This window comes from Mchenga conophoros, linkage group LG1 (assembly GCF_057382185.1).
Source record: "Mchenga conophoros isolate Kocher_MC1m ecotype Shallow Benthic linkage group LG1, M_conophoros_male_GT1.1, whole genome shotgun sequence".
NCBI lineage: Eukaryota > Metazoa > Chordata > Actinopteri > Cichliformes > Cichlidae > Mchenga > Mchenga conophoros.
In genome coordinates, this window is record NC_140526.1 from 16755635 (window position 1) to 16768735 (window position 13101).

Consider the following 13101-nt stretch of genomic DNA (forward strand, 5'->3'; position numbering starts at 1 on the left):
AGATAACAGTGATAAATTGGAACCTGCATATTGTTGGTATGGTGCTGAAAATGTATTGTACTGTAAGATTTTCAAGAAAAGAATGTGTAAAAGTCCTTTTTGTTATACGATAGTTACAGGTCCTGTAACTTGTGTGTGTGCTGAGACTTTGACCATACTAATGGAGCTGAATGTAATGCTTAACACTTTGTTTGCTGTTGTTTTTTTTAGAGGTTTTTCTATTTTATCAGTGATTAATCAAACATCTTCTCAGTGATGACCTGGTGTTTTGGATTAGAAAATAGAGCAGGAGAAATTATTTGGGTTTTTTTTAGTTTTCTTTTTTTGATGGAGTCAGTCAGGTGTGGCTGTTTGTAGCTCTAGAAATCAGGCAAGCAAACTCTCAGTTGATCAAGCACTTATAAGCATCCAACAAATTTGTGTACGATTAAGGTGAAGCTCCATAGATTAGCTATGCTTTTGATTTATGGGATTAACTGTTCATTTTCATAGTTCTGCATGACCGAACCTGGGCTTGCAGCCCAGAGCTGTTGTTTTGGCCATCAGTCGATTAGTTGGAACTACTTAAATACACCATACATTATATATGTATACAAATACTATATCCATGCATTCATTTTTCTTTATTGTGATTTCCACAATAAGAGTTGAATGTTCAGTTTTGATGTGTCTCTTATGTGTGTGTGTTTTGTACAAAAGACTGTTCCATGTCTGCGTGCCTGGTACGACACAAATCCTTAGCCTGACCTTTGGAAGATGTGCATACACACATGGAGTGCACACTTAAACATATACATATATATTTCATTACGTTTGTGTAACAGTTCATCTATGAATGATGAACTTTAAATATCAAAGACTAACTCAAGAGACAGGATCTTCACACTGACTCCAGTGTGTGAGTGCATGTTTGTTTCACGTAAATGTTATTCTCTGTGCACATCTTCTTCTTCTTTTTGCAGTGTGTCTGTGTGTGTTTCTAGATGTGTCCCATTCATGTGTTCATGTATATTGAAAGAAAACCCTTTCTTACCTTTGTTCCTTTTCCCATCTGTGGGGACCCTTAAGTGTGTTTATAGCCTCAGGATTGATTGGTAGTGCGTTTTTTAGAGACTGTGTGTAAATCCAAGCAAGACATGGCATTTATAAATAGTTTGGGTTGTCCTGTCTATAGTTGGGATTGTCTGTCATGTGACCTATCTATATCCGTACAGTATGTGCAAGCACTAGTACTGAACACATGATTTTTACAGCCTGTGCATTGCTGCAGAACCTCATGCTCTGTTCAAATAATACATTTACGTTCCTCCGTATTTTATCAATCAAAAAGCAGAAAGATGAAGAAAGTATATCTGAAAGGGGCAGTTGGCTTGCATTAGGTGTAATAATTTATTTGTTTCACAATTTCACTCTCTTTCGGTTTCCTGACAGCATAAGCAGACAAATATCGAAATGATAATTGTTTTGGGGGGAGCAATGGGAGCAGGACAGAAACAAAAAATGACCACAATAGCTGCAAATCATGCTAACAGTTACAAAAATATCGAAAAGAAAAAGTATAGTAAAAATTGGATTTTATCAATATATATATCTCAGAAGATCCAGAGATTTTGAGCCAAGTTACTGAAAGACAACATGAAGGGCAAAGTAAATTCTAATATAAAGATCAGGTATTAATCTGTTCCATTTCTTAAACTGCCTGACAATTTCAGAAAGAACTGGGAACAATCAGAACATGGGGTACCACCAGCATCCCCTGCCCCGGCAGCTGCTGGAGTGAGCGGTCGGTACGGTGAAAGTCTGTCCTGGTGCAACACCACCATGCACCCCGGGCCAGGCATGCGCATCCGGTACACCACTTCTGTTAGCTGGTCCACGACCTCCGCCGGCCCTTTCCAGTGGCTGCAGAGCTTGGCGGACACTCCTCTCTTGCAAACCGGGCAGTACACCCAAACCTTGTCACCAGGCACGGAAGCTCCCCCTCGGCACCTGGTGTCGTAGGCTCTTTTCTGTCGTACTCTGGCACTGGCCTGGGGCTGGCGGGTGTAGTCATGAACCACCTGCAGCCGCTCCCTCAGCCTCCTGTAGTAGTCCATCTCTGGCCCACCATCAATCCCTGGCTCGGGGAGACCCGAACACCAAATCTACGGGCGTCCGGAGCTCCCATCCGCTGCAGGCGTGCACTGGCTGGACTCCTGAACCGCAGTCCGATACGACCAAAGGACCAGGGGCAGATGTCGGTCCCAATCCCGCTGGTGGCGGCTGTTGAGAATGGCAAGCTGGGTGGCCAGCGTGCGGTTGAAGCGCTCGACCAAGCCATCGCTTTGCGGGTGGGGTGGGGTGGTTCGCGTCTTCTCCACCCCCAGCCGCCGACAGATCTCCCTAAAGATCTTCGATTCGAAGTTATGCCCCTGGTCACTGTGGAGCTCAGCCGGGACCCCAAAACGGGTGAACATCTCCTCCACCAGTTTCTCTGCCGTCGTGGTTGCACTCTGGTCTGGCACCGCGTAGGCCTCCGGCCACTTTGTGAAATAGTCCATGGCCACCAACACATACCTGTTCCCTGACTCGGTGACAGGGAAAGGCCCTAGGACGTCCACTCCCACTCACTCCATCAGGGCCCCAACCAGGTACTGCTGCAGTGGGGCAGTGGAGCGTTGAGTTGGGCCCTTCAGCTGCTGTGTGGTCAGTGGGAGCCATCCCCCTCCGCTGGCTGTGGCCTGAGCAGTAGCCACGCCCAGTGCCTCCTACTGCCGCCGACAGTAGCGGCACTCGACAGCCATGCAGGGCCGTCTGGAGAGGGCATCAGCGTTGCCATGCTGTCGACCTGAGCCAAGTTAAAGATGCATGGTCAGTGCACAGGAGGAACCGGCAGCCGTGCAAGTATGGCCAGAAGTGCCGCACCGCCAGCACTATGGCGAGCGAGGTCTCTTTCGCCAACAGCTGGCACTTCGTAGGATTGAGTCGCAGCCCAGCTTGTCGGATGGTACTGAAGGCCTCGCTCAGGTGGGACAGTGCACTGCCGAAGTTGCCACGTGCACCAACAGGTTATCCAGGTACACAACGCAGTGGCTACAAGGGATGTTCACGAGCACCCTCTCCATCAGCCTCTCGAACATCGTTGGCATTGCAGAGCCCAAATGGCATGACCCTGAACTGCCACAGCCCCTGTCCGATGGTGAATGCAATCTTAGGCCTTGCTTCGGAGGCTAGCTCCACCTGCCAGTAACTGCTGCATAGGTCGAGGGAGCTGAACCAGCTGGAGCCGGTAATGTAATCCAGGGCCTCGTCGATCCGCGGAAGCACTGCACTGCACTGAGATGGCGAAAAATCCACGCAGAACCTCGGGCTGCCATCCTTCTTTCCCACCAGGACCACGGGTGCCGCCCATGGGCTGTTGGATGGCTCAAACACCCCAGCCGCAATCATCTCACAGATCTTTTCCTCCGCCACCTGCCGTTTCGAGAGGGGCAGCCGGCGTGGGCGCAGACGGATGGGTTGAGCAGAGCCGGTGTCGACGGTGTGCTGGACCAGCCCCGTCTGCCTGCAGTCTTTGTCACTGATGGCAAAGATGTCCACATTCTCATTCAGGAGGCACCTGAACTGCTGGCGTTGGTCAATGTTAAGACCTACACTGCTGCGCTGCCACAGGTCATCAATAGCCTTGGTTGTCTCAGTCGAGGGAGGTTTGTCGGGCTTAGAGGCTGGGGCTGAGGTGAATAGAGATGATCCAGAGCTACCGGCACCCGAAGTCTGTTGAGCGGCAGCTGCCAGAAGCCTGGCTTGTCTGTCTCTGGTCCCCCCCATTCCCAGCTTTTGACTGCCCTGGAGGGCCAGAGTCTCTGTACTAAGAGTGATGGCCAGCTTCACGGTGTCAACGCAGGTCCCCCAGCGGGTCAGCAGATCAAGGCCGATGATGCACTGATCTTGGACGTCAGCAAGCCAGAAGTCATGCACCAGCTCCAGATCCTTCACTCGGATCTGCAACGGTTTCTTCCCCCGCAAGTCAGTTCTCTCCCCCGTCACCGTCATCAGCTGGTCGGTGGGTGACCAACCCATCACAAGCGGCCCGGACGTTCCAGGGTGTACACCAGGTCGTATTAGGGAAATGGTAGACCCCGTGTCTACCAGGGCCCGGCAAGGCTGGTCCTCAACACGGCAGCTCAGGTAGTGTCCCTTGAGGTGCCCGACTCGGTCCACTACCATGCATCATCCTTGGAGGGGGGCAGGAAGCTGGAGCGGTGGTCCCCTCACTACACCACGCTGTCAGGACCCGTTGGGGGACTTACATGGGTGGTCGCTTCCTCGCTCCTCAATCGCCAGCTCCCCAAGCAGCGAATACTCTCCTCGACGGCTTGCTCCAGCCTCTGAATGTCTCTCTTCATTCCGGCCAGGGTGAGCTATCCCACTTCTGACACCAACGTGGCGAGCTCAGGCAAGGAGACAGAGGTGTCGTTGGTCTTGCTTCCCCATATTGCCAGGGAGCACAGCAGTTTATTTTCAACAGAAAATCACTGCCGCTAACCCAACTGCTTGGCGTAGCTCTAGCATAACAACAAGAAGAAAAAGGCGCTCTCTCACCCAGAAAACACACAGTCGCAGAGAGAGCGCGTCACATGGTATTCATGGCAACATAACGCTGCCACCTGAAACAACAGAACACAGCTGTCAAACAAAACCCAAACAGCCCTGACCCGCTAAATTATGAATGTGGCCATGGCTTTTTGACCTGCATAACAGAAAAACACTTCTTAGCTGTCTCATCAAGAACTTCACTTTAAAGCTTGGCATAAAAAATATAAAAAACGTCTCTGCTCCTGTCAGCAATTAGGCAAAATCCAAATCAACAATTATATTTAGTTTTAAGATATTTCAGTGTTGTTTGATTTCTTCTAATTCATTAAGAAAGTGGGACCACCTAAAATGTTCGGATTCAGATTTGAAGGGTGAACGTGATGTTAGGACTGTGCATTTAACGGTTAAGCCATGTGAATATACAGACTACACTGTCAATGTCTAAAAAAATAAAAACAAAAAAATATGTCAATTTGAATATTATTCTAAAAAAATGTTAAGAATGTGTCACAAAGACAGGAACTTGAATTCATAACTATTTAGTATTTACTGTCACTATTGGAGACTTTTATGGGGGGACTGCATGACAGTGAGACTGTTAGACTGACTGGAAGTAATGGTCTTCCTGATTTGAACCCAAGTATTGATTTGATATTGGACTTCAGGGCTCATCTCAGTTTGTCTACAACAAACACCATGTTTGAGCATAAGTATACTTGGCACCAGGACACCCTAGGTTTTAACTGCATCATCAGATCTTTACCTATGTCTTTGACACATAAGTAAAAGGTGGAGCTGAGCTGCTAACTTATCACCACCTGATGGTGAGTTGGATTACATGTAGCAAAGGTGCCCTCAGAGTATCTAGCAAAACCCTATTTGCCAGGGATCTTCAACTCGCAACTAAGCTTCGGCAGCACTCCAAAACAGGATTGGGAACATTAAGTCTGAGTGGATAATGTTTTCCACCTTCATTGTTGCCATGTCATGTCAACAATACCAGAAACAAATGTTGCTGGCCAGTGTTGTCACACTGAAGAAGCTGTCCTATCAAGTTTATTTGGCTCGTGGGACCCTGCAGACAGCAAATAGGCACCAGCAGACAAAGCAGAGTATGACTCTGACAGTGACTGATTGAAAAACATAGGTGTGTGTAGTTAAGAGGGGCTTTGAAACAAGACTTTCTGTTGACCTCGAAGGGATTCTGACACCCTGTCGGACGACTCTGGAGGTAGAAGCAACTTTCTGCCTACACTGTTTTTGGTTTGGATGAGGTGCTTCTGACTTCAACTGGGGATATAATCAAGCTGTGAAAGGGATACTCAGTAGGGTTAGAGATCTCCTCAATCTGATAGACATGCCTTCAGTAGAAAGCACAGAGTCTGTGTATGAGGGGATGACTCGGTCATTCAAGTAGTTAAACAAAAAAAGTCTCTGGTGGCTGCACCCCTTGGAAGGATGACATTCACCTGATTCCCCTTAAGGATGTCGTGGGGCTATTCTGGTTGACACTCATTTTGCAACATTATCTGGAAGTTGGGGACAGTGCCCTTGGATTCCTGAAAATATGTGTCTCAGTCCTCAGCAAATCTTTCACTATCCTTTATCAGATTGCCTCCTTGTCTTTCTTTTCCCATGACATTCTCTTCTACATTACTTAAGAGGTTTTTTTGTACCTTTTCATTTAAACTGAACCACACTAGAATAGAATCCATTTTTTTCTATTGCCGTTAACAACCAGTCTCTGTCTGTATATGCCCCTGTCTCTGCTCACATAGCCAATTCACTTAACAAATCTTCTCTCAGTTCTATCCTTTTATTAAAGGAGACCAAATTGAACTATAAGTCTGAGCACATAGCTTACTGATAAGACCCCAGTCACCTAAGAGAGGGATAGATAGAGTGAGAGGAGAAAGAAGGGGGGGTTGGGGTGGGTGGGTGCTGTCAAATAAAGCTATAAGTGGTGAAAAAGCAAGCCTTACTGATAAAAAAAGCAGGTTTGCATACCAACTCTGCAAGGCACGATAATCATCAATTAATTTCCCCTGAAGCAGAAAGAGAAAGAGGGGAAAGAAAAATGCAGAGAAAGAAGTAAATAGAGATTCTGAAAGAGAGAGAGAGGTGTAGAGATAGATAACCAAGAAGATTGGGGAAGAGTTGATAAACAGAAGGGTGGCATTCATATCTGTCTATATTTCTCATTTGTTGACTTCACGACACAATATAATACCAGAATACCAACATCCAAAATGAGATCACGATCACTCTCCCCTTAAAAAACAAAACAAAACAAAAAAAAAAACAGAAGACACGACTGGAAGAAGGAAAAAAATGAGAAGTGCTTCACTCATCTTTTATTAACAGTCATGATGCTATGATGGCGTTTGGGGGGTCCTGAATTTAGAATTTTTGTCACATGCAATTCTCCCCTCTCCCTCGCCATCACCTCCATCTGTTTCCCCTAGAAAATAGCAGTCATAAAATCATTTGAAATATTTATGTGCTCTTACAGCTGCTTCATCAGGAGTTAGACCTGTAGCCTCAGCTATGGAAACTATATGGATTTTGACGTGTGTGTCCAATAGCACTCTTTTTTCACAATTCTACTTATTTTTGATTTCTTGGTGCACATTCCTGTTTGAGCTGGGTGCAAAATGCTGAAAGTTATAAATAGTTAAACTTTTAGTAAAAGGCTGCCTCGCCTCAAATAAGTTCGCAATTGTCACTTAGCAACAAGGAGCACTACCAGCACTTCCCCCGAGCATTTGTTAAGTGCTGCTACCTGTAAGAAGAAACCCAGCAGATACAAAGCCTTACTTTTGCATTCACAAAGTAAATGAACTGTTTGTTGTTGTTTTCTATTGTGAGTGTAGCTGAAGTGCTTTTTCCCCACCCATATGATATGCCAGTCTATTTCTTTTGTTTTAAAACAATATAATAGAAATGCAAAGCGATGACAGACCTTTATTTTCTCTTATCAAATACATTAACAGCTGTAAACAGTTTAGCATACCCTCATTGCAATTGTGCTCTCAAGGGGCAGCAGAATATGCACTCCAAAAACTGCTCAGAAAGAGCCCAAGGCAGCGACTCATCCTCCAAACAACTCTCACTCCAATTTGATCGATGATTCGCAACAAGCACAATTCCACTGACGTCCTACTTTATGTCCCACAAGTCTGAAATAAGTAAATGCTTAGTTTTCTGGACATTTGTAGCTTTTCCTAAAAAGATTATTTAACCATTAATACAAAACAGAAAATCCGGTTCAAAGTCTTAATTAATGTCGTACACTATACCACTTTACACTAACACCTACAAATGTGCCCACACTCACAAAGAAAGAGCCTGAGTGTACTTTTGTTTTTCTTTGTATTCCCTAAGCTAGCTGCAGAGTTTCTCCTCCTGTTGAGGGACTTCTGTGAAGAAAATAAAATGACCTGGAAACTGTTAAAAGGGGCTTTGCACTTTAAAGACACACACACACACACACACACACACACACACACACACACACACACACACACACACACACACACATTCCCCTATGGCATCACTAGGCATAGGCATCACTCTGGTAAAGCAACAGAGTGAAGACAAGAATGTGTGAATGCGGATCAGGGAAGTAAAAGAAGACCGCCTGCTTGTGTGTGTACATATTCAGGCACATGTGTTACTGCTGGTCATGAGTATTTTGTTGTTGTTGTGGTAATATCCACTGTGTCATTATCTGTATGTTATTATGAGGTGTCACTTTTACACCGCATTACAACATGTAATGTGTGTGTACCCATGCCTGAATGTGTGTATCTGTAAAATTGCAGGAAGTTCATCCCCTTTGGTGTTGGCATTTCCTCTCTCTCTCTCTCTCTCTCTCTCTCTCTCTCTCCCTCTGTCTGTCTGTCCGTGGTGTAGACTGGTGTAGAATCCATTAGGAACACTTCTAGGAGCTTCCAAATCTTGCTGACTTGATGCAAGGCTTTGCACAGACTGTGGCAAGAGCCCTGTAGCCACCATCCATTGGACGAGATGCAAAAAGATCGCAGCCTCCTGCTTGGGGATTTTGGGTCCTTACTCATGATGTTACACATAAGAAAGATTTATTCATCTAGAGTTTTTTCCGATGCCTCTAGCCAGATAGTTTTCATAGTGGAGCCTTTATTTCACAGAGTTTCGCCGTACTAAATCTCAGAGGGTGGCAAATAGCCATTGCAGAAAATTGCACTATTGTAGAAGGAGTCGTGGCATAATATGAATACAAAATACGGTGTGTTGGCAGACAAAAATATTACTTAGAGGAGTGGTCTTCAAACTTAACAGCACCGCCTACAACTGCAAAGCTCTCCAGCGAGTAGTGCGGTGCTCTGAACGGATAATTGGAGGTGAGCTTCCCTCCCTCCAAGACATCTACAGGAAGCGGTGCCTGAGGAAAGCGGGGAGGATCATCAAGGACTCCAGTCACCCCAGCCATAAACTGTTCAGACTGCTTCCATCAGGAAGGAGGTTCTGCAGCATCCGGTCCCGTACCAGCAGACTGAGAGACAGCTTTTTCCATCAGGCCATCAGACTGCTGAACACGTCATAGACACCTCAGCTTCACTACTGGAACTTCAACATTATGCACTCCACACTGTATATAAATGCCACTTGTTTTGCACATATTCAACTCTGTATATTTTATATATTTTATTATTATTATTATTATTTTATTTTTTTACTATTTAATTTGTAAAAATGTGTATACACACACACACACACACACACACACACACACACACACACACGTAGGAAAATATTTAGTATACACATCCAGAAATGCATACACTATTATATATTGTACATATATTTATTAGTTTCAGGTTGGCCATTCTTGTATTTTGCTCGTTTGTGTTGTTGTGTTTGCACATCTCTGTTGCTTGTGGGGCTCGCACACAAGAATTTCACTCGCATGTGCTGTGCCAGTGTGCCTGCACATGTGATGTGACAATAAAAAGTGATTTGATTTGATTTAAGTTTTATGGATAGTAGTTTATAATGAAGGCATATGAGCCTCTATGTTTATCTTAAATGTCTTTTGCAGCTTATTATGTTAATTTCACCATACATTCACTTATTCAACATTAATTCAGTCAGACTGTTTACCTCAACAGCCAAATAACTTATTTCATTTTTTAAAATTAGGTATGTAGTTATTTGTTTTTTCTGCTTACTACTATCCTCAGAATCACTGATCCTTTTAACAGCAGGGTTTAGTAAGCCTCAAAGTGCTCCTGCTGTTTGCATTAAAGTTAGTAACACTGGAAATATACTGGACAAAAATAGTTGGCTTCATGGGGATTTAACTGATTCATTGATTTTATGATATTTCCCTCCAGCTATTGTTGTAGTCAGAGAAAGTTTGCCTCTATAGAGACATTAGAAAGAGAAATCAATCATTACAGATGCCATTAATAAGTTCAAATAGTATAGTTATTCTATTGAATGAACCTCCTGTGGAGGAAATTGTGCTTACAGCTTGCAAATAAAAACAAAAGACTCAGAACATTAAAAACATAGGTGCAGCCCTAGTCTTTGTTAGGAGGGAATTTATGTGAACTGTTACAGTTCATGAAATCAAAGTTTCTTTCTTTAATGAGATAGTGAGAGAAAAAAAGAACACAACTACATTATTCTCATAGATCCAGAGATCCAGGTCTATCTCATGTTGCACTTTAAAATCCATTTTCTACCTTCCTTTATTTGTGGGGCGATCGTGGCTCAAGAGTTGGGAGTTCGCCTTGTAATCGGAAGGTTGCCGGTTCGAGCCCCGGCTTGGACAGTCTTGGTCGTTGTGTCCTTGGGCAAGACACTTCACCCGTTGCCTACTGGTGGTGGTCAGAGGGCCCGGTGGCGCCAGTGTCCGGCAGCCTCGCCTCTGTCAGTGTGCCCCAGGGTGGCTGTGGCTACAATGTAGCTTGCCATCACCAGTGTGTGAATGGGTGGATGACTGGATATGTAAAGCGCTTTGGGGTCCTTAGGGACTAGTAAAGCGCTATATAAACACAGACCATTTACCATTACAGCTTACCACCAATCTACTGGATCCAGCTGGATCTTTAGAGATTACCACACGCACCAGTGATTCCTAAAAATATCTCACATCACACTTTCCATTATGCTGTGGAGGCTGTCTGGATAATTCAGTCAGCGCTATTTCTTCTAAACACTATAACTGCTGAGATAAACTGACTGTGTTCTATATTTAACATTTATAGATTCCCGATAATAACTGTTTTCACTACGTGGTAGAACTATTGGCGAAGGCAATAGAGACTCGGTCGATTTGAATGAATGTTAAATTCTAAACAAGCCTTAGTCATTCTAAAGGAACATGAATTGATTAGGGTTCCCTTTTTGATGAACTCGCTGAGGAAAGCGGTTGAATACATACCAGTGTAACTGTATAAAATATTGGCAGCATGAAATGGAAATTAGTGAGATTATTGAGACTCAATTGATGTTTATGTGACTATCCCTTAATAAGATGTTATAAAGTAAAGCTCCTCCACCCTCCACCCCCAAACATATGTCTTCATTTCTTAAATCAATGGCAGCAGGAAACTAAGTGACTAAAAGTTATTCATACAAAAACTCAAATGTCACTTCCTTCCATTCTGAATAATGATTTATTTAGGCGTGAAATCAGTGATTATATTACAACTGACATTTACTGCATTTCACTGTTACCAATGCATAGCCTATTTTTTCTTCATATCGACCTGTTATCCCTTGGTCCTATCAGTATCTGTGTGCCCTTCATTGAGAATAATAGGCTTGCGTGTTTCGTCTAAGCCAATGGATTCAGCAGGGAAGCTTCTTAGAGCAAACACAGCAAATCATTAAAGGAAGGAAAGACTACTGGTGTATTTGTCAACTTGGACAGTCAGGTGCTGCTACACATTTGTGTATCTGTGTGCTCAGAAGAGGTGAAGAGAGTGAAAGAGTGAGAGAGGAAAGAGAGAAGCAGTCCGATACACGATTAACCCATATTGACTGAAACACCATAGGAAGCTCTTCACTGTGGGATTGGTTCATATAACGCTGTTGGTACTAACGCCAGCTTTAGTCTGCGACATCGATCGAAGCAGCAATGTCAACTGTCCTGCTGTGTGTGTGTGTGTGTGTGTGTGTGTGTGTGTGTGTGTGTGTGAGACCATGGCGGTGTAACGCAGAAGTGTTCGTGGGTAATATCACCATCGTCAAATCATGTTGTCAGAGCCAAGAACCCCTGTCTCACACACTCTCCCACACAGACGCACACACACACACTTTTAGTAAGTGTTGTGATTGTGTAATCAAGTTACCACAACATATTTGAGTCAATATAACATTGCTTGAACTTAGCACCCTTTATCTGGCGTATATGTACTGGTTTTATTTGATGTTTTATTGAGCTTATTTTGAGCTGTTAAAAATGTCAGACCACATACACAGAAAGTTATATGTATGTTTGAAACCTCTGCACAAAATTCACTGCAGGTTGCTGAGTTCAGTTCCACCAACAGAAATTTCAGTCACAATCCCTTAACTTGTCTGTCAACTACTAATCTGTACACTTTATGTTTTTGCATACATGTATGCCTTTTAATTAAAGTGTGTTTTCGGCAAATATTCAGTTGGAGTTTTATGGTAGGTTGCTGTCACTAGGTAAAATTGGTTTCAAAGAGGTATACAGTGCTGCACCTTGTGATTGCTTTGATAGCTGGCAGATTGCTGCGGTTGCCTGGATTTTGTATAGAAAACAATAACTTGCCTTCAGACACTCACCAGCTGTGTACTAAGCGGTAGGAAAACTGTGTGGACTGGGTTGGAAAGGAGACCATTCACATTTTGAAACATGCTTGATTCAGTTGTAAGGTATAGCTTTTAAATGAAAGACGAATATTCTCTGTTTCCGATTTCAAAGGAGAAATTATTATTAAGCAAGTGAAGAATGGTCACGCAAGCAACTAACTCTGTTTCATTTGTCAATTGATTTTATTTGGAAATCTCTTTATTAGCTAATTCAAATTTCACCAATGGATCCTTAGGTCGGTGTTTTCCCTGGTAATGTTTATTTGGAAACACCTGCTTTATAATGTAGCTTGGAATTGTTCATTTCTCTGCAGAAATTTGATTTATTCAATAAAATCAACCATATGAAAACTTTATTTTTTGTGTATGCCTGTCTTGTGTGACAGTTACGTGCCAGAGAAGAAACCAGTGTTTTAGTCTTATAACCAGAAAAGGGCATTGGACAGCTTTTGGCCAAATGGTGTTGAAATTGGTTCAATCTATTTTTCAGGCGACTTGCTGGGATCCATCAAATTATATTGTGTTGGAATCAAGATACTGTTTTTCATTCCTGGCCAATTGGAGTTTGAAGCAGGTGCAGTGATTCAGCGTGGCATTCTAGTGGCACCACTGGTGCCATTGTAAACCTAGCCATATTCCTGGGGGCTGTCCCACTTAGACTGATGTGATGCCTGGCATTAAACACATTATTAA

General features: G+C 43.7%; 1 protein-coding gene across 2 annotated transcripts in view; it reads left to right on the forward strand.

Moving 5' to 3' along the window:
* The window catches only part of LOC146583171 (CUB and sushi domain-containing protein 1-like), a 456826-nt gene that overhangs the window by 162654 nt on the left and 281071 nt on the right, over positions 1–13101 (forward strand). The window lies entirely within an intron of this gene.